Source organism: Antechinus flavipes, chromosome 4 (assembly GCF_016432865.1).
Source record: "Antechinus flavipes isolate AdamAnt ecotype Samford, QLD, Australia chromosome 4, AdamAnt_v2, whole genome shotgun sequence".
NCBI lineage: Eukaryota > Metazoa > Chordata > Mammalia > Dasyuromorphia > Dasyuridae > Antechinus > Antechinus flavipes.
This window is the reverse complement of record NC_067401.1, coordinates 289,277,399-289,300,918: the sequence shown is the minus strand read 5'-3', so window position 1 is coordinate 289,300,918 and position 23,520 is coordinate 289,277,399. Positions and strand designations below refer to the sequence as shown.

The 23,520-nt window shown below is 34.0% G+C and overlaps 1 protein-coding gene across 1 annotated transcript in view; it reads left to right on the top strand.

The window, feature by feature from the left end:
- REV3L (REV3 like, DNA directed polymerase zeta catalytic subunit) overlaps nt 1–23,520 on the top strand; it is a 253,915-nt gene that overhangs the window by 80,999 nt on the left and 149,396 nt on the right. The gene's annotated exons all lie outside the window — the stretch shown is intronic.

Below are 23,520 nucleotides of genomic sequence, written 5' to 3'. Positions count from 1 at the left end.
TCAGTTCATGTAAATCTTTCCAGACCTTTTCATAATCAACTTGTTCATCATTTTTTTAATAGAATAATACTATTCTATTTTCTTCATATGCCACAACTTGTTCAGCCATACCCCAGTTGATGGACATCCACTCATTTTCCAAATCTTTGCTACTATTGTAGCAACTACAAACATTTTTGCACATTTGGGTCCTTTTCCTCCTTTAGGATTTCCTTGGGATATAGACCCATTAGTGATACTGTTGGGTCAAAAGGTATGCACAATTTTATAGCCCTTTGCGATAGTTCCACATTGTTCTCCAGAATGATTGGATCGTTTCACAACTCCCCCAACAATGCATTAGTATCCCAGTTTTTCCACATCCCCTCCAACATTTATCATTATCTTTTCCTATCATTTTAGCCAATCTGAGAGGTATGAGATGGTACCTCAGAGTTATTTTAAATTGAGTTTCTCTAACCGATAGTGATTTAGAACTTTTTTCATATGACTATAGATGGCTTTAATTTCTTCATCTGAAAACTGTTCATATCCTTTTACCATTTATCAATTGGGGAATGACTTGTATTCTTATAAATTAGATACAGTTCTTCATATATTTTAGAAATGAGATTTTTATCAGAAACACCAGTTGTAAAAAAAAAAAACTTTTCCCAGCTTTGTACTTCCCTTTTAATCTTTTTTCTGTTGTATGTGCTTCTAATTATGAATTTTTTTCTGGAAGTGGGTAACATCTTCCAAGGTCAGCTCCCATCCACTGTATTATCATGACTCTTAATGTGTGACTAAAAACTTTATTTTCTGACTAAAAATTATTATATTGTCATTTTTAGCAAGTTTCTTTATATGCCACAAATAAGAATGCCTAGGGGAGACAGTAGAATTTTAAATATTTTAAATACATAAATTGATGAGCTTTTTAAAAAAAATCTTTTATTCTTATTCTCTTTATTAAATTTCCTAAAGCAATTATGTCAGACCTTCTTTGCTGAAGCCCTAGAACCATCTGTACCCTTGAGCCTCTTTAAAATATATAGTTCTGAATAAAAAGTCGAGAATCTCAAGGGAATTAATGAAAAAAAAATCAAATGAAGGTGGTCTAGCTGTACCTGATCTAAAATTATATTATAAAGCAGCAGTCACCAAAACCATTTGGTATTGGCTAAGAAATAGATTAGTTGATCAGTGGAAAACGTTAGGTTCACAAGACAGAATAGTCAACTATAGCAATCTAGTGTTTGACAAACCCAAAGATTCTAACTTTTGGGATAAGATTTCATTATTTGATAAAAACTGCTAGGATAACTGGAAATTAGTATGGCAGAAATTAGGCAAGGACCCACACTTAACACCATATACCAAGATAAGATCAAAATGGGTCCATGACCTAGGCATAAAGAACGACATTATAAATAAATTAGAGGAACATAGGATAGTTTATCTCTCAGACTTGTGGAGGAGAAAGAAATTTGTGACCAAAGATGAACTAGAGACCATTACCGATCACAAAATAGAAAATTTTGATTATATCAAATTAAAAAGCCTTTGTACAAACAGAACGAATGCAAACAAGATTAGTAGGGAAGCAAGAAACTGGGAAAACATCTTTACAATTAAAGGTTCTGATAAAGGCCTCATTTCCAAAATATATAGAGAACTGACTCAAATTTATAAAAAAATCAAGCCATTCTCCAATTGATAAATGGTCAAAGGATATGAACAGACAATTTTCAGATGAAGAAATTGAAACTATTACCACTCACATGAAAGAGTGTTCCAAATCACTGTTGATCAGAGAAATGCAAATTAAGACAACACTGAGATATCACTACACACCTGTCAGATTGGGTAAGATGACAGGAAAAAATAATGATGAATGTTGGAGGGGATGCGGGAAAACGGGGACACTGATGCATTGTTGATGGAGTTGTGAACGAATCCAGCCATTCTGGAGAGCAATCTGGAATTATGCCCAAAAAGTTATCAAACTGTGCATACCCTTTGATCCAGCAGTGTTTCTATTGGGCTTATACCCCAAAGAGATACTAAAAAAGGGAAAGGGACCTGTATGTGCCAAAATGTTTGTAGCAGCCCTATTTGTAGTGGCCAGAAACTGGAAAATGAATGGATGCCCATCAATTGGAGAATGGCTGGGTAAATTGTGGTATATGAATATTATGGAATATTATTGCTCTGTAAGGAATGACCAGCAGGATGAATACAGAGAGGCTTGGAGAGACCTACATGAACTGATGCTAAGTGAGATGAGCAGAACCAGGAGATCATTATACACTTCGACAACGATATTGTATGAGGATGTATTCTGATGGAAGTGGATTTCTATGACAAAGAGACCTAACTGAGTTTCAATGGATAAATGATGGACAGAAACAGCTACACCCAAAGAAGGAACACTGGGAAATGAATGTGAACTATTTGCATTTTTGATTTTCTTCCTGAGTTATTTTTACCTTCTGAATCCAATTTTCCCTGTGCAGTGGGAGAACTGTTCGGTTCTGCAAATATGTATTGTATCTAGGATATACTGCAACATATTTAACATATATAGGATTGCTTGCCATCTTGGGGGGGGGGAGGAGGAGGGAGGGAGGGGAAAAAATGAAACACAAGCGAGTGCAAGGGATAATGTTGTAAAAAAATTATCCTGTCATGGATTCTGTCAATACAAATTTATTATTAAATAAAATAAAATTTAAAATTAAAAAAATATATATATATATATATAGTTCTGTTCCTTCTGTTCTTTCACATCTCAAAGCCTTTCTACTTCCTTTAGCTTTCCTCGTTCCATCTATCTAGTCTGTGGATAAACTGGACCTCCTCCTTGGCAAAGTAACTCTTACCTCTCTATGCATTTCATCCCATTCCTTGTTTTCTTGAACATCTCTTTTTAGTTCTTATCCTCAGTCTCTCCCTCTATTTATAGACTTTTCCTTTTTTTCCCCAATAAATATGTTTAGGCCATCAGTTGAGAAATGCCTAATGAATTATGTATATAATTATAATGGAATATTATTTCACTATTACAGTTGATGAAATGGACAGCTTTGGAGAAACCTGGGAATAAACATAATAGATTGAAGAGAAAATTGTACATAGTAACAGCAAGATTGTGTGATGATTAGTTATTATAGACTTAGTTCTTCTCGGCAAATATAAAGCCTTCTCCAAGAAAATTCCAATAGATTTGAGATAGCAAATGCCATCTGCATCTAGAGAAAGAACTATAAAGACTGAACGTGAATCAAAGCATACTATTTTTACTTTTTTGTTGTTTTTTCTTTCTGGTGTTTTTTTTTTCTTTTTCTTTTGATTTTTCTTTCAAAACATGACTAATCTGGAAATATGTTTAAAATGATGGTACATATATAACTTGGATTAGATTGCTTGTTGTTTTGGGAGGAAAGGAAGAGAGGAACAAAAAATATCTAAACTCAAAGTCTTACAAAAGTGAATGTTGAAAACTATCATTACATGTAATTGGAAAACAATAAAATACTATTGGGGGGGCAGAGAAGAGTAATAGGTTGACTTTAAGATATGCAGAACTTGCTATTTACATATGTTATCTCATTTGATTCTCACCACAGCCCTGGGAGGTAGATGCTATTGTTATAGTCATTTTACAGCAAAGGAATTTGAGACTGACTGATTAAGTGACTTGTTCAAGGTCCCACAGTATTATTAGTGTCTGTTGATTATGAATAAAATAAGATGACAAAAAGTTAGAGTGAATTACTAATGCTTTTTAGTGAATTTACTGTAATTTACCATCCAAAGCAGCATAAACATTTGAAAAATAATAATGTGTATATATTTAAAATGTTATTTAATCATTCCACAAAAGGCATATTTGATTATTAAAGTTGATGTTCATATTTTATTAGCACTTAAGTTAAAGATTGTCATAACAGTTTTTGATGCACATATAGATTCAGTTGATTTCCTTACTTCACGGATTTGTGTTTTTTTTTTTTTTTTTTGTTATGTATGAACTCACTGAAGGCAGGGTTCAACCAAACTAAAATCTTTAGATATAATCTTCAAGAGTTGCTATGCCTTTATTGTACTTTCTTCTCAGGTTATTTTTACCTTCTTTCTAAATCCAGTCTTTCTTGTGCAGTAAAATAACTGTATAAATATGTATACGTATGTTGTATTTAACATATTTAACATATTTAACATGTATGGGACTACCTGCCATCTAGGGAAGGGATAGAGGGAAGGAGGGGAAAAGTTGAAACATAAGTTTTTGCAAGGGTCAGTGTTGAAAAATTACCCATGCATATGTTTTGTATATAAAAAGCTATAATTAAAAAATAAAATAAAATTTCTGAAGATTAAAAAAAAAAAAAAGGAGTTGCTATGCACAAAAATATGTACTACCCTGTGCCTAATAAGTTCTTTGTTCTTAATAAGGCTTGTATTTAGACTACAGAGATACAATTCACCATCAGGTCTGTATACAATTCTTGCTTGGAAGAATCTTTAAGAACTTATGTTTTACCAATATAGACTTAAAAAAAAAAAAAATCCAGGATAGCCTTTAGAACTATGCTTTAGAAAATTTAAAAATAAATAAATCTCTTGTATGAGCTGCTTTTTGTTCTGATATGCTTCCTTTACCTAAAAGTAGAATGCAAATGGGGGAGATAGTTTTTGTTTTTGTTTTTGTTGTTTGCTTAGGCAATTGGAGTTACGTGACTTGCCCAGGGTCACACAGGTAGGAAGTGTTAAGTGTCTGAAGCCGGATTTGAACTCTGGTCCTCGTGACTTCAGGCCTGGTGCTCTCACCACTACTACACCTACTTGCCCTTGTTTGGATTATTTTAATTGACTTTTTTTGTGCTCAGTTACTGAGATTTTTTATCTTAAAACATATACCACATTTGTCATTCTAATCAAGTCATAGGCTGTGGTCATAAGTCAGGGATTCTTATTACCTGATTTATTTATGTTACAACCTCATGCATAGAGGTGATTCAGGCCATTTTCAATGGTCTTGTGATGAAGAGAGCCATCTGCACTCAGAGAGAGGACAGTGGGGGCAGTATGGATCACAACATAGTATTTTCACTCTTTTTGTTGTTGTTTGTTTATATTTTGTTTTCTTTCTCATTTTTTCCTTTTTTGTGCAGTATGATAATTGTGGAAATATGTACAGAAGAATTGCACATGTTTAACATATATTGGATTACTTGCTATCTAGGGGAAGGTGTGGGGGAAAGAAAGGGAAAAAAAATTGAAACACAAGGTTTTGCAAGGGTGAATGTTGAAAATTATGCATATAGTTTGAAAATAAAAAGGTTATATTTCTTAGGCATAGTTTCCTCCACCATTGCATCTGAATATATAGCAAATATGTTTCTACAGTATAAAATGGGTAACATTTTAGTTATGTTTTTGAAATAAGATGGAGAGGAACTACCATTTACTTATCAATTAAATTGATTTCTTCCCAAAAAGTTCTCTCCTTTGTTAGAACTTCACCTCTATTTTTATTAAAATTTTAATAAACCTAGTGATAAGGGAAGCAGATGTTTTTGGTAACTTAACTTACAAAGGCAAATCTTGATCCCTAAAACAGTTTCAGATTAGAGAGTATAGAATATTTGCAGGAGTATTTACTTTAACAACAGTTAACAAAATGAAATTTACTTAGCCATGGTGGGAGTGAGTTTTCCAAAAAAAGATAATATATTGAGTATACTCTGAATTTTTTTAGCCAACTTTAGGAAAGTCTCCTTTCCTTTAAGTTGCCTATTACAGACCTCCAGACGAGCATCAGAGCCCAGTAGGAGCTCCTGGCCATTTTGTCCGCAGGTGTCCAAGCAATGATGTCAGCAGCCTTTTAGTCCTTTGCCCAATTCAAGCTTAAGGATGGTTTCAATATCTTAGTACCTTATTACCTTCTTGGTGATAAGATCCTTTAGGTCTTCTAGATGACTGTTTATGGCTTAAATGACTTTATGGCTGTTACCAATCAACTCTGATTTGGGGTATTCAAGAAGCCTAATGTAGGCCATGTTAAAGAAGAACAAGAAGTTAAAATGGAAACAGCAAAAATAAAGCAAAATAATGCAACAGTCTCCTGAAGGAGCTATTGGTTAGGGGAGAATGAAAATCAAAAATCCTAGGCATTACTCACCACCATTATCATTCATCCCTACCTCCTTTTTTGAAGGACTGACTTCCAAATATAAATGATCTGGTCTGTAAATGATAAGGAGTCTTTGCATTTCACAGTAAGTCTCTTAATATAAAGAAGTAACAATGCATAGGAGCAGAGTTAAGAACATCAAGGATACAACAAAATTGACAACACTTCCTCCAATCATCCTTAGTGTGGTCAGGGGTTATTACCCTATAATATATCCACTTTGTTGGAATCCTTACAAACTGTTAAGTCATTAGAGTTGATAGAGATAATAATTATCTAATTTAGCATGGTTCAGTATCCTTGCTCTAATCTTACAAAATGCTTTGGGCCAGAACCTGAAACAAAGTACTAAGTAGAACTAATAGATACAATGCTTGTGTTTACATCTTTACTCATCGGAATTCACAAGTATGGGAGATTCACAAAGTTAACTGTGTAACTTTGTGAATTCACACCTCCCTTGAAGCTCTTAGGGCCAGAGAGCACTATGGGAGAAAACCCATAATCCCTCTCTCTCTCTCTTATCCCACAATTTCTCTCTTTCTTATATAAGAAACAGACAGAGGCTCTCGGAGGGAGTTTCATTCCATTTTCCACTTGGCTGGCTGGTGGCAGAAGAGAATTCAGCTGAATTACATTGGAGAGGAGTACTCTGGGAGAGCCAGAAGCCCTCTCTCAGAGGCAAGACAGATTCAACTTGGTGCTGGCTCTGGAGGCTGAAGAAAGTAGAGACAAGCAAAGGACAAAGCGGCAAGAGCTCTTAGAACCAAGGAGAGAGAGAGAGAGGTTTCTAAGAAAAGCTAACCGGGCTATATTGGAGACTGAGAGCCAGAAGCCCTCTCTCCGAGGCAAGAGAGATCCATTCCATTTTCCACTTGGCTGGCTGGAGGACTGAAGGACAAACCTTTGGATTTGGAGACATTCGGAGGGAGCTCTTGGAACCAAGAAAAGAGAAAGGCCTCTAAGCTAACTGGGTTATATTGGAGACAATAAAGATCTGAACTTTTATCACCTGGTTGCATTTGAGGTAATTACTGATCTGAACTGATACTAAGGCTGCCTCCAGAAAACCTCCCCAAGAAACCTACCTTCTCCCAGAGAAAACCATCATTTATATATTATAAAGAAGAAAAACACCACACACTTAGTATTCTATAACCTATCAGCCAATACCTCCTATCCTTTGGGAGCAGTTAGAGAGGATGCTAACAAAGGCCTCTAAAGAACTGCCCCCATTCTTGTATGGGGTCTAAATAGATACCTTTATTTCCCCCCTGTTGCCAGGAAACAGGCTACTTCTCTTAACAATGGTCCTTTAAACCCTCTTTGAGAAAGAATTGTACAATGGGAGGGAGAGAGAGAACAAACATTTATTAAGTACCTACTGTGTGCCAGGCATTGTGCAAAGTCCCAAATATTATCCCATTTACCAACAGCCATTATACTGGCAACATTATAGAGGGACCAGTGAGTTCCAGATTATAGTAAGCAAAGCAATAGTGGACCTACCTACCTTTACCACTAATAATACTGCTCAGTCTGTTTGTGGAACCAGCTCTACTTACCACTGCCATTGAAGTCTGTTTCTGCTACCCATTCTTCCAGTGTTAACTGCTATCTCCCAGGTTGTGAGCCTGGAGATCCCTGTCACTCTCAAATACAAAAAAAAAAAATTAAAAAAAAAATATATATATATACAGATTTAGCCACTAACTGTTAATTGCCATTTTTAAAAAGGTACTGTTATTTTTTTTTAATTTAATTTTATTTAATAATAACTTTGTATTGACAGAATCCATGCCAGGATAATTTTTACACAGCATTATGCCTTGCAATCACTTATGTTTCGTTTTTTCCCCTCCCTCCCTCCTCCTCCCCCCCCCCCCAAGATGGCAAGCAGTCCTATATATGTTAAATATGTTGCAGTATATCCTAGATACAATACATATTTGCAGAACCGAACAGTTCTCCCGCTGCACAGGGAGAATTGGATTCAGAAGGTAAAAATAACTCAGGAAGAAAATCAAAAATCAAATAGTTCACATTCATTTCCCAGTATTCTTTCTTTGGGTGTAGCTGTTTCTGTCCATCATTTATCTAATGAAACTCAGTTAAGTCCCTTTGTCAGAGAAATCCACTTCCATCAGAATACATCCTCATACAATATCGTTGTCGAAGTGTATAATGATCTCCTGGTTCTGCTCATCTCACTTAGCATCAGTTCATGTAGGTCTCTCCAAGCCTCTCTGTATTCATCCTGCTGATCATTCCTTACAGAGCAATAATATTCCATAACATTCATATACCACAATTTACCCAGCCATTCTCCAATTGATGGGCATCCATTCATTTTCCAGTTTCTGGCCACTACAAACAGGGCTGCTACAAACATTTTGGCACATACAGGTCCCTTTCCCTTTTTTAGTATCTCTTTGGGGTATAAGCCCAATAGAAACACTGCTGGATCAAAGGGTATGCACAGTTTGATAACTTTTTGGGCATAATTCCAGATTGCTCTCCAGAATGGCTGGATTCGTTCACAACTCCACCAACAATGCATCAGTGTCCCCGTTTTCCCGCATCCCCTCCAACATTCATCATTATTTTTTCCTGTCATCTTAGCCAATCTGACAGGTGTGTAGTGATATCTCAGAGTTGTCTTAATTTGCATTTCTCTGATCAATAGTGATTTGGAACACTCTTTCATGTGAGTGGTAATAGTTTCAATTTCTTCATCTTAAAATTGTCTGTTCATATCCTTTGACCATTTATCAATTGGACAATGGCTTGATTTTTTATAAATTTGAGTCAGTTCTCTATATATTTTGGAAATGAGGCCTTTATCAGAACCTTTAATTGTGAAGATGTTTTCCCAGTTTGTTGCTTCCCTACTAATCTTGTTTGCATTCGTTCTGTTTGTACAAAGGCTTTTTAATTTGATATAATCAAAATTTTCTATTTTGTGATCGGTAATGGTCTCTAGTTCATCTTTGGTCACAAATTTCTTTCTCCTCCACAAGTCTGAGAGATAAACTATCCTATGTTCCTCTAATTTATTTATAATGTCGTTCTTTATGCCTAGGTCATGGACCCATTTTGATCTTATCTGGGTATGTGGTGTTAAGTGTGGGTCCTTGCCTAATTTCTGCCATACTAATTTCCAGTTATCCCAGCAGTTTTTATCAAATAATGAAATCTTATCCCAAAATTTAGAATCTTTGGGTTTGTCAAACACTAGATTGCTATAGTTGACTATTCTGTCTTGTGAACCTAACCTTTTCCACTGATCAACTAATCTATTTCTAAGCCAATACCAAATAGTTTTGGTGACTGCTGCTTTATAATATAATTTTAGATCAGGTACAGATAGGCCACCTTCATTTGATTTTTTTTTTCATTAATTCCCTTGAGATTCTCGACTTTTTATTGTTCCATATGAATTTTGTTGTTATTTTTTCTAAATCATTAAAATATTTTCTTGGAAGTCTGATTGGTATAGCACTTAATAAATAGATTAGTTTAGGGAGTATTGTCATCTTTATTATATTCGCTCGGCCTATCCAAGAGCACTTAATATTTTTCCAATTATTTAAGTCTGACTTTATTTGTGTGAAAACTTTTTTGTAATTTTGCTCATATAATTCCTGACTTTCCTTTGGTAGGTAGATTCCCAAATATTTTATGCTATCAACAGTTATTTTGAATGGAATTTCTCTTTGTATCTCTTGCTCTTGGATTTTGTTGGTGGTGTATAAGAATGCTGAGGATTTATGGGGATTTATTTTGTATCCTGCTACTTTGCTAAAATTATGAATTATTTCTAATAGCTTTTTAGTAGAATCTCTGGGGTTTTCTAGGTATACCATCATATCATCTGCAAAGAGTGATAGTTTGGTTTCCTCATTGCCTACTCTAATTCCTTTAATCTCTTTCTCGACTCTTATTGCAGAGGCTAGTGTTTCTAATACAACATTGAATAATAATGGTGATAGTGGGCAGCCTTGTTTCACTCCAGATCTTACTGGGAAAGGTTCTAGTTTTTCCCCATTGCATATGATGCTTACTGAAGGTTTAAAATATATGCCCCTAACTATTTTAAGGAAAAGTCCTTTTATTCCTATGCTCTCAAGTGTTTTTATTAGGAATGGCTGTTGGATTTTATCAAATGCTTTTTCTGCATCTATTGAGATGATCATATGGTTTTTGTTTGGTTGGTTGTTGATATAGTCAATTATGTTAATAGTTTTCCTAATATTGAACCAGCCCTGCATTCCTGGTATAAATCCTACTTGGTCATAGTGTATTATCCTGGGGATGATTTTCTGTAATCTTTTTGCTAATATTTTATTTAAGATTTTAGCATCAATATTCATTAGGGAGATTGGTCTATAATTTTCTTTCTCTGTTTTCAGCCTACCTGGTTTAGGTATCAGTACCATATCTGTGTCATAAAAGGAGTTTGGTAGGACTCCTTCAATCCCTACTTCTTCAAATAGTTTATGTAGCATTGGAGTTAATTGATCTTTAAATGTTTGATAGAATTCAGATGTAAATCCATCTGGTCCTGAGGTTTAAAAAGGTACTGTTATTGATACAATCAATTCACATCAGTCTTTCCCTTCTGAATGGTCATAGCTTACACTCTTCTAATTCCAGGAATGGAGTTGACTTCAGAATAAGCACCTACATCTCTCATCTAAGTTGGAGAAAGTTTAAATCGGCCAGAAAGCCTAGGAATAAAATAACTGATAGGCCTTAAAGAGAATGTATTGCAAATTATCATCAAGCCACAGTTCTTAAGAGCACAGAGAATATGCATATGTTTTTTCTTGAAATGGTCACAGTTTCCTTTCTAATCTTATAGTAATCTAATTCTTTTTCTAATTTCACAGTAAGCAACTACCAACTCTAAAGATGGAAGCTGCTATTTCATCTTGAGATGGGCTTTCACTGGCAGTTACCTTGCCAGTCCTCCCTCTCCCAGCTTACTTTCTTATAAATTCTCTTTCCTCTCTCCCTCCTTACCTCCTTCCCATTTTTCAAGGGAAGAATCTACTACATTTGGATCATGGCTTACATGCCTGTGGGATGGCCAAGTAGCATAGCAAGCTGATATGGCATGAAGATAGTAGAATTTTTTTCTCCCTTTTTCTTTTTAAGGATATGTCATAGGTACTTCATAATCAATAGTCAGACAACTCTATTCTCAAAGTTAATTTCCTCAAAACAGTGAAACACAATTGACTATGGAATAATTGCAATTGGTAATTGTAATGTCCAGATCTACTCAGTGCAGGATTTCAGTACCATCCCGAATCTTGATCATGGGTGAGGAGTGAAGGGGCGGTACTCACGTGGATAGTCAAACTTGAAGTTTGTTTATCCAAAATTCCCTCAACCTTATATACCTAATATCCTTTCATAACTATAGCATACTGCATATGCACTAACTATGTACTGCGCATACAGGACTACATGAACAACTTGCTATTGTGTGCATATGTCTCTGCCACTTAGAATAACTCTGTTTTAATTATAACACAGATTGTCATACTTCCTAACTTCTCAGGAAGGCCGATGTGTCCCTAGGTGGGGATTGGGAGCCAAACCAGACACATCCTCAGGTTCTCTGACTGGGCTGGTGGAGGATCTTATACATCACCCAGAATTCCCCCACTATCTGTGGCCCTTTATATGTTACTCTAGAAGGTAAATTTTTATTATATTCACTCAACCTATGTAAGAGCACTTGATATTTTTCCAATTGTTTTTGTATTTGTGTGGAAAGTGTTTTGTAGTTTTGCTCATATAGTTCCTGACTTTCCTTTGGCAGATAGATTCCCAAATATTATTGGTTTATTCCTAATGGAGTTTGCTTGATATATAGCCTTTACTCCTATATTTCCTGGAGTTTTGTGCCTATGAAAACTACCTTTAGACTTACTATGATAGCCTGTTCTACTTTGTCTAACCTAAGGATAATTGACTTTCTCTTTACCTGAGGAAGGGCTGTCTAGGATCTTTTCCTAGAACCATTATTACAAAACAGTTACAGGAATTAGACTAAATGACTTTTAAAGTCTCCATGATCTCTTAATAATCTCTGATTCTGTGTACTTTCAGGGCCCTAGGAAGAAAGGGTTTCCATTGCTGAGAAAATAACTTCTGAAAAGATGAAAAGCATCCAAAACAGTGTAGTGGAAAAAGTACTAGACTGAAAGTTTTGAATTTTAGATCCAACTATTAACTTGCTATATAGCCTTGTCCCATGATTCTAAATCTTTAAAATAAACTCTTTGGACTAGGTGATCTTTCGGGTTCTTTTTTTTCCTGCAATTTCATGATTCTGTGTAAATAACACTTTACTGTAAAGATCTGGCTTAGGGAGTCTGGGAAGATTTGCAGTTTTTCTATTATCTAGCATGTCACTCCTTCCTGAGTCCTATATTTTATTGCAACTTCTGTCCCCTATCTTCACCCAATTTTTTCTTAAGCCTTCCCTAAAGTTGAGGGAGCAAATAAATATAGGACTTTCCAAGAGCTTACCTGCTTGCCAGCCAAGCACTGCAAAACATCAATTATCTAGAACTACCTTCAAGAAATAGGTCATTGTTTTGGGTAGCTAAAGGTTTGTGTGTCAGACTTCTAATTTGTTTTTTGTAGGGCATATTCCTAAAAAATGCATTCCTTACATTTTAAAGTTATCTTATTGTGCTATAGATCATTTTTATAGATATAGAGCTAAATAAATTTGTCACTATATTGCTGTACCTGCCAAGATTTTTATCCCTACTTCTGAATTGTTCTGAATAGTGTGCCTTCAGTCTGCTCCTCTGATACCTTTAGAAGCTGTTGAGGTTTATGTAGCAGTTTCTCTCCTTTTCCTTGGCTGCAAAAGACTTCTCTTTTTTGGTACTTAGAATAACTAATGTCAATAAAATTAAAATTTTCCAAGAAGGCCTCAATATTTCTAATGAGACCACAAATAATTGACTTCTGTGTATGAAGCAAGGTTTTATTTTGTGACAAAACTCTGAAATGGTAGCTATTTAAATTTTACTTTTTGCCTGTGAGATTATTCTACTGTTTGTATTTTTACTTGATTTTTGATGATGTGAATTTTTCATTTTTTTTTAAACTTTTACTTCTTGGCCAAAATCATTCACTTAGGTTCATTGTCACTGTGTGATGGTAGTTTGCTTTTGCACTCATATGTGCTTTTATATTGGTGGTCCTTTGCTCAGATTTGCTCAGATCATGACACTGACTCATGAGACATGACCATGACTCAGAAATAAACATTGACAATACTGACAAGAATGCTGTACTTAGGAACCAGGAAGAATTGGTTTGTAAACATGCAGGTTTTGTAATCCTAAGTAATTCATTTAACCTTTCAGCATCTCAGGCAACTAATTGTACTTTGAGATTGGGGCTAAGTTTGTATTTTCTTTCATTCCATACTGCTTTCCTCCCTTAGTTCTCATGTGTGCTTACCTTTTTCAGGGAATGATTCAGTGGAGTTTTAGAAAAATTTTATCCCATCCTTAACAAGACTCTCCATTCTAGTCATGTTGTCCTCTGTAAAAATGAATAGCAAATAGGAATAAATATCTTAACAAAGAATCCTGATGAAGACTTAAAGAGGATAACTGAAATATTATGGCATTAAAAACAGTTAAAGATTATGTCATGCTCATTGAATTTTCAAATGGCACAAAACTAGAATACAGTGAATGACAAGATTTTTTTTAATTTTTTTAATTTTTTTAATTTTTAAATAACTTTTTATTGATAGAACTCATGCAGGGTAATTTTTTACAACATTATCCCTTGCATTCACTTCTGTTTCGATTTTTCCCTTCCCTCCCTCCACCCCCTCCCCCAGATGGCAAGCAATCCTTTACATGTTGAATAGGTTACAGTATATCCTGGATACAATATACGTGTGCAGAACCGAACAGTTTTCTTGTTGCACAGGGAGAATTGAATTCAGAAGGTATAAATAATCCGGGAAGAAAAACAAAAATGCAAGCAGTTTATATTCATCTCCCAGTGTTCTTTCTTTGGGTGTAGCTGTTTCTGCCCATCTTTGATCAATTGAAACTGAATTAGCTCTCTTTATCGAAGAGATCCACTTCCATCAGAATACATCCTCAAACAGTATCATTGTTGAGGTATATAATGATCTCCTGGTTCTGCTCATTTCACTTAGCATCAGTAATGACAAAATTTTTAAAAGACAGAACAATGGACAGAATCAAATATGATTAAACATGAAAGGAATAAATATGATGAATTTTATATATTTATATAACTATATAATGTATAATAATAAATAAATTATGCTTATAAAATTGATTATTTTAAACAGAAGCAGGCAATTTAAAAAAGAACTGGAGTGATCATGTGGGCTGCAAGTTAAATATGAGTAAATTGGTGTGGAAATAGTCATTAACTTATATATATATGCATTGAGGGCATCCTTAATTAAGTTATGAGAATGAAATAGTATTTCACAAATTTTTTTCTGTAACAGGTTACCTTTTTAGTTTCACAATTGACTGAAAATAGAGAAAATACAAGTTGCTACAGTGTTTACTGCTTGTAGGCTATTAAAAAAGAAAGCATTTAATTTGTTAGTATAGAAGTCCATTTTAAAGGCTGACCTTCAACAAGGTATTCTCCCTCTATGCATAATGTAAAAAATTTTACAGGATTTCCTTAAAAAAGTAATTTTGTTCAGTGTTCCTCTAATTATTAATATTGAGACATAGAACTTCTGACATTAAGAATCACTAGATCACAAAACCTTAGAAATATAGCTCTGACTATTCTCTCTCTCCCAACACCTAGTCCCTGAATTGTATTATATTTGTCTTTTTTAGTGTCTTTCATGTTCATCTTGTTCCTACTTTGGGCTCATATCACTTCATTCCCAGGACTAACTGCTATAATTACCTCCTTATAACTAGTATCCCTGTTTATATCCCTCTGTCGTATGTAATCCATATTGCACATTTGCAAGAGTAATTTTCCTAAAACACTATTTTGACTGTAATCTCTCTTTGCTTAAAATTTTTTAGTAGTTTCCTATTTTCCACAGGGTAAAATTTGAATTCAGCTTTGCGTTATTGATCTGACATAGTCTCCCCAACCTATGTAACTAACATTACAGCCTGCCATGTCCCTCTGTATGTTTTTGTTTCTGCTCACTGCAGGAGAACACATTTTGTATATCCTTGCCTATATTCTTCTGCAACTATTTATGACCCTATACATTTTTCCCCCAATCTTCAAAATCCAACTCAAATCTGATTTTTTTATGGAGTCTTTTCTAAACAATATATCACAATCTTAATTTGTATTTCTTTAATATTGTTCCTATTGTTCATTTGATAATTAAAATCATGTATTGTTTTAACATGTCCTATGTTCACTTTAACTTTATAAGCATTTATTAAGCACTGTGTGCCCTTCTCTCCAATACTGCTATATTTAACCCCCAGAACATACAAAGCAAGATAGTCAACAGGAACCTAATGATCCTGCATCATTCTGTTCCTGATGCAAGATACTCCCTATCTGTTCTGTTTCATTTTCTTCCTTAAACCCCATCCCCATATAAAATATATTTTCCACTGACTTTCCTTAATATAACTGGAGATACTTCATACCATTTCCATTTTCATTAAAAAAAAAAAAACTGAATGTATTTCTTTAGAGGAATGAAACACAATCACTAGAATGAAATGAGATGTGTGCAAAAACCTGGCTCATCACAATAAAAAATAAAAAACAACAATGAAATATGCCTCCAACACAACCAGAATATTCTTCTCTCTTTTGATTTCTCTAAACACATTCTTACATTTCTACATATGTTGGTCTCTGATCTGCTATTATCTCTGTACACAGGAACATGCCTAGTACTTAGGTCTAAGATTCAAGAAAGAATCATAGCATTATATATTTTACTGTTATTTAAGGGATGAAATAATCAATAATATGGCTAATTATAATGTGTAACCCATTTTCTTTAGTAATGCTACCTCTTTTGAAAAAATTAACTATAGGTCAAAGTGAAGGAATGTTTTTATCAAGTAAGCCCATGACCCTTCTCTTCTCCTGCAACTCCACAACCTCTCCATAATCCCAGGATGAATACAAGGTCAGAGAATTTGTTTCTGACTAGACTTGAAAGAAAAAGGATATTCCAGATATAAACATTACTTTTTAAACTTTTGCAAATCATTTCAGTTTTTCTAGCTTTGAAAATGTGCTATCTTGATTATTTTGTACCTCTGGGTAAAATTCTTTTTTTTAGAATAAAAATCTCCAAGATTAACACTAAAACATTGTTGTGAAGTTATGAACTGATCCAATCATTTTGAATAGTATCAAAAGGCTATAAAACTCATGCATACACTTTGATCTATTAATGTTACTACTGGGTCTGTATCCCAAAGAGATGATTAAAAAAAAAAGGGGGGGGGGAAGGATCCACCTGTACAATCTTTTTGTAGCAGCAAAGAATTGGAAATTAAGGAATGGCTGAACAAATTGTTGTATATAAATGTAAGAGAATATACTCTGTACATTACAGTACATACTATAAGAAATGATGAGCAGGTGAATTTCAGAAAATCCTGCAAAGATTTACATGAACTAATTGCTGAGTGAACTGAGCCGAATCTGGAAAATATTGTATACAGTAATAGCAACATTGTGTGATGATTAATTTAGGTAAACTTAGGTCTCCTTAGCAATACAATGGTCTAAGACAGTTCCAAAAAAATGCTATCCACATTCAGAGAAAAAAGTATGGAGTCTGAATGCAGATCAAAGCAAATGGTTTTCACTTTTTTGTGATTTTTTCATTTTTGTTCTGATTCTTCTTTTACAACATGATTAAAGTGGAAATGTGTTTAATATGATTGAACATGTGTTATTTATATCAGATTGCTTGCTGCTTTGGGGAAGGAAGAGGGAAAAAAAGAAAGGGAGGAAAAAATTCAGAACTCAAAATCTTATAAAAGTGAATATTGAAAACTATCTTCACGTGTAGTTGAAAAAAAAATAAAATACTTTTAAAGTGGGGGAAAGGCCATTATTAACAATACATCTATATATAATTTTTTTAAGTAGGAAAAGAATCTCTAAGATTAATAAATGCATTCAAAGGAAGAAATGTTTTATAATTAGAAACAAATTGAATAAATATGGTATATTTATTTCTGTTCTCTAACTTTAAAAAAAAAGGCAATTCTTTATTTTTGAAATACTGTGAAATACTTTTTCTATTTAGTCCAAAATTTTTACAGTTTGATTGGGGAAGAAAACACACAAAAGGAAACTGAAAGGTAGAAGTAGGGGAGAGAATAACCTATGTGGAGATATGGTAGGAAAGTGGGTCAGAGAAGTCCTGAAATTTCATAGCCAGGTGAGAAATGAGGTGTCTGAACTGAATTTTCTTCTTAAAAGAAAGTTTGGAGTTCATTGCTTCACCAGCTAATCAGAGACAAAGAGTAACCATGAGATGGAATACTGAGGCTGATTGAAATCTTACAGAATAATAAGCTTATCATACTGTTATGAATCTAGGCAAGAGGTGATGACAGTCTGAACTATATTGGTCTTGAAGGAGATATATGAGATATTATGGAAATAGAATCAGTAATACCTGGAAACTGTTTTGATATAAAGGTATGGAGTGAATAAAAAAATTAAGCTGTATCTTTGTGTTGAACTATTATTTAGAATTAAAGTGCTCGACCATTTATGACACGCTCCCTCTTCCTTGATTTATAAATTCTTTGAGGGCAGGTACCAATTTTCAATGTCCATTTCTTATATTAATGTCCTTCCATTCTCCATGAGACATCTCAGATCCCTCTCTTCATCCTATCCCCAGATACTTGGGACCTAGCACAGAGTCCTGAACATAATCTTATACATGACTATATCTTTTGTTTTGGTACTTTTAAGCTTTTTTGATGATTTTTAGCTTGTTATATGTTTTCTACTTTGTCTAGGTAGATTATCTCCTTCTCAAAGAGGACCAAAAATGACATCACCATGTTAAGGTCAAGTTACAGTGTGTCTAGCTGTGGCTGATCGGTCCAATAAGAGCTCCAGATGCTTTACCAAAGATAACTTTACTATATAGGTTGGGGACAAATAGTCCATGTGAACATTTTGGGTGGATTCTCTAAATCTGTGCATCCCTTGTTTCTTTTGAGCTACTTCAATTCTGCCTTGTTCATAGATCACAGTTCCTTCTCTCATGAGAGCACATCGTGCTGGATACATCTGTGCCAGTGTCTCCCATGGCATGTAATCATTTCCAAACTTCTTATGAGAGATCTTGAGAATGTTCTGTATCACTTTTTCCAACCATCATATAAGCCCTTCCATAAGATTTAAGTTTTCCACAAAATAGTCATTTAGGCAAGCATATATTTGGCATTTGGACAATATAAGAAGCCCATTGGAGTTGTGCTCTCTGCAGTAGAGTTTGAATGATTGGCAGTTTAGTTCAAGAAAGGTATCTTATCCTACTAGGTGATATTCAGAATCTTCCTGAGAAAAATCAAATGAGACCATTTCCTGGCAGGGGGCTAGTATGTCCAGGTTTCATCAGGCATACAACAGTTTAGCAGCTTGGCTTCTGAAACCTAGACTGAAACTTCCAATGGTAATAGCTCCTTTAAGAATTAAGAAAAATAGCTGTGTGACCCTGGGCAAGTCACTTAACCCCAATTGTCTCAGCAAAAAAAAAACAAGAAAAACACTAAGAAAAAGCTACAGAATATTTTACTTCCCCACACAACTATTTCTTTTTAATACTTGCTGTTAGCAAATGTTTCTATATGATTTTTCCCATATTTTATGTAACTTGTTTCTAGTTCTTAATTTTGTTTTCATATTAAAAAAGTATGAGTGTTTTCTGTTTCATGTCTGTATATCCATTCTATCCCTAGGGGAAGGCAACTGGAGGATGACACTGAATAGCTGGACATGCATAGAATTTAATCAGGCTAAGACCCCAAATCTCCATCAGTAGTAATAGTGTTTTGTTTTGTTTTTTTTTCTTTAACTGGGAGCTCCAGAAGATATAACTTGAGAAGATATTATAGTGATGATTTATATCTTTAAGTTACTAAGATAGCAGATATAGACACATGATCCTAGGACAAATTGGCACTTAGTCTAAAGCTGAATGAAATACTGTAACTAAAACAATGTGCTTAACCCACAAGAGCAAATCTCTGATCTCCCAGGGAGTGCTAGTGTAAAGCAGGGAAGGTCACACTAGAAAGTTGTGGTCTGGAAAGAACCAATTTCACAAGTTTCCTATTAGAAAAAATGGAAGTTGGGGATAGGGGGGGAGAGAGACAAAATAATCAGCCAAACTTTATTACATAGAGACAAGTGCTAGTTAACATTGTTATTCACTAAAACTCACCTTTTAGAATGTTTGCTGGAGACCAAGAATTATCAAAGGCTACAGAATTAAATCAAATAAACAATTTATTCAGCATTATGTTAGGACTTTTAAAAAATGAAATATAAAAGAGATAATCCCTGAATCATAAAAGTTTCCAAATAAAAACTATTTAATAAGTTAAACATGAAATTTAGGAACCTTCTTCTTAAATCTCAGATTTTGATGTGATTTATCCTTGCGCTGTATTTATAATTTTTTTTCCCCTCTAAATTTCTATTGATTAGATTTCCCTGATTAGAGAAATGAAAATTAAGGCAACTCTAAGGTACCACTACACACCTCTCAGATTGGTTAAGATGACAGGGAAAGATAATAAATGTTGGAGGGAATGTAGGAAAACTGGGACATTAATACATTGATAGTAGAGTTGTGAATTGATCTAGCCATTGAGCAATTTGGAGCTATGCCCAAAAGGCTGTCAAACTGCATAATTTTTTGATCCTGCAGTGTCTCTACTGGGCCTTTATCCCAAAGAGATAATAAAAATGGAACTCACATGTGCAAAAATGTTTGTACAATTGTTATTTTTACTTGTAAATTACTAACTTAGTAGATAAAGGTAAACTTTTCTTCAGACATTTTCTAGCCATATTTTTTTGGTTCTTACTTTAAAGAATTATTGAACCAATTTACTTTTAACTTATTGAGCTGCTAATATCATTGTCTAAAATGATTTTTTTTCAAATTATACCAGAAAATTGTTGATGTTAAACTAATGGGCACCTTTTAAAAAAGTTAAAATATAAAAATGATCATCATTCTGGCCTTAAAAATAAGAATGTAAAGAAACTTTTATAAGGAAAGATATTATTTTTGGCTAAAATGTAATAAACATTTTTCTTAGAAATTCTGCTTGAAAGAATTGTTGACCATTCCAAGATATTTTTCCAATCCAAGATAAGATAGATAAATATGACAATGTATATCCATATATTGTCCTGTGTGGCTTCCTAGCAGCATGCAATTTGAAAGTTTCATGCTATTGTGAACATCTAGAAAAGTATTGATTTCCCTTCTATAATCGTAATAGCAAAGTAACTTATTTCACATTCACTTGAATACGAGCTTTGGATAACTTCACTTATTTGTTGGATGCTTGAGTTATTACTTTAAAATATTTACAAATTGTTTTACCTCTCTTGAGTTAAATGAAAATTTTGTTCCTTATGTCTCCTTCCAATTTTGAGATTCTGTGATATCATCTTGTTTTCCAAAAAAGATTATGTTAGTTTTCAACTTCACTAGCACTTAATGAATCTACTTGTTTGTCCAAGACCCTGATAACATTTCTGGTTGAACGCTTTCCTCATTTTTAATGTCTACAGATTTATAAAACATTAGCCATCTGCATTTGTATGGTTCTTTTTCTTTGATGTCCGTTCTATTCCATTGTCTAGTTTTCTTTTTTCTAGTGCCAAATTGTTTTGGTGAGAACTACTTTATGTAACGTTTTAAAATCAGGAGAAGAAAAGATTCATTTTTGTGTTCCATTTTGATAGGAATCCTGTTTCTCGTAATTTTACCTAATTCCATAGCAAAAGCTTACATTATGATTTTTTATTTTTAAAAACATTTAACAAAATAAAGAAGATATTTGTAGTGTCCTCTTTCAGTCCTTTTTTGTGTATTTAGAAACACAAACTTCTCTATTCTTTTTTTTGTATGTTTACAAGTCCTTTTTTGTGTATTTAGAAACACAAACTTCTCTATTCTTTTTTTTTTGTATGTTTACAATAATTTAGCTTTCCTCATTCTCCTTTCTTTGCTCTACTTAACTTTACATAAATCATTCTCTGGTTCTTTACAGTCTTCATATTTTCATACTTCATAGATCTGTGATCTTATCAATTGAACAATTCTTACCTGTATCCTACTCTAGAATCTCTGAAGAATATCTAATCCATGTGATTTCATGGAAGTATAACATTTGGACTGTCATTTATTTAGAGAAAGTTTGTGTTTTTAAATACACAAAAAAGGATTGGATGAGGGTACTACAAGGTCAAGGTCTCCCATTTCATCCTGTACCATCTCCTGTCATGTTGATCTATTTCTTGCCACTGGACCCAGATGGCTCTGGTGGGAAAAGTGAGGCAGAGTGACTTTGCACAGCCCTCCCTCACTCAAATCCAATTCACTAGCATGTCAAGGCATCACCTTCCTGATGTCATGGTCCTTTTTGAGAGCAAAAGACAAACAGTAGCAAACCTTTTGCCTCTTCAGTGATCACACACTAATTTGGAGGCTGTGTGCTACAGAAGAAAGAACATTGGTTTTATAGAAGGGTTCCTTCAGTTCAGATCCCACCTGTGATGCCTACCTTATGTGACATTGGTCAAGTCATCTAGCCTTAACCTTCTTGAGTTTAAGCTTCTTTATCTGTAAAGTGGAAGAGTTAATCTAGATGGTTCCTGTGGTTCCTTTCAGTTCATCTGTGTATGATCCAGTAATTCTAGTTCAGGCTACTTGCCTGGAAAATTATAATAACCTCCCTTACTGATTACTTTATGTATTCTCTTCTTTCATTTTGCTCTTATTAATTTTCTTGCTCTAGATTCATTTGTCAACTTCTCAAAAGGAGGGGAAAAAAAGCTCTTTTTCCCCCTGTAGCTCAGCGTGGATCAAATTACTGGTACCTTGTCCACAAGGATCATGATATCTCTAATGAAATTTCAAAAGAATATTAAAATAAGCTTTCATATATAATGTGAATATATATGTGCACAAACATGTATACACACACACAATATATATAGATCTATATTTATATCAAAAATATACTCATTCAACTTTGGTACTCCTGTCAGGGCTGAAGTTTATCATTTGGTGAGTTGGTGGGTACAAATTCATATAATCCACTATATCTTCTGGTCCCCTGAATACAAGACCAAGCTTTTAGCTCTTATGGCTTTTTCCCAATTATCCTACACCCCACAACATTTGTCTTGCCCTCAGACCTGTAACCATCAGTGGTATCTCCTTTCTGAGTGAGTTTCTTAATCAGTGTCCTAGTGGCTCCATCCACCTTCTGTGATTTTCAGACCAAAATATATTTCCTTGGCCACCATTGTCCTATAACTATTACCTTGATCCATTAGAATGTAGGTTTTTAAAAATGAATATTTATATTTCCAGCATTTAGGATTATGCTTAGTGAATAATAACCACTTAATAAATGCTTTTCACTTATTCATTCATTGTATATGTTTGAGGTCTTTTCTATGTGAAGGATATTTAAATTTCTCTACTTTTGTAGTTAGCAACAGAATGGTTAGCTTGAACCTGAAAAAAAATCCAAATGGCATGTTAATTTTATTCTCAATTATAAGAATTAATCTCATATATGGTATTAAAATGGATGGAATCTGAAACTATTCCAAGAGAAGCACACATTATAATTCTGTAGAAGTATATCAGGATTGGTAATTCAAATCAGGATACAGAGTATAAGATAAAATCTCTGTTCTGTGGGATACTTTTTCAAATGTTTTTATTTATGGAGTGACATATTTTGTGTATATAGAACTAACTAAATGATGCAAAATAGATCTACTTCTTTGCTATCCTGTTACAGAGACTTTGCAATTCCTGGTCTTTTTTTTCCTATTGTTGCTTCTAATTAATTTCTTGCAATCTTCTAGGAAACATGTATTCTTCAATTACCTGTTTAGATTAAGACATTCAAAAATTCAGTAAGGATAGTTTACAAAAGGATACCTATTTATTTTTTATTCCTGCCTTTTTCAACTCAGTTTTAGAACATTTACTCTAAGATAATTAAATTTTTTTTGAGTTTCTGTTATGTACACTGGTCTAGGCAGTGGTGTGG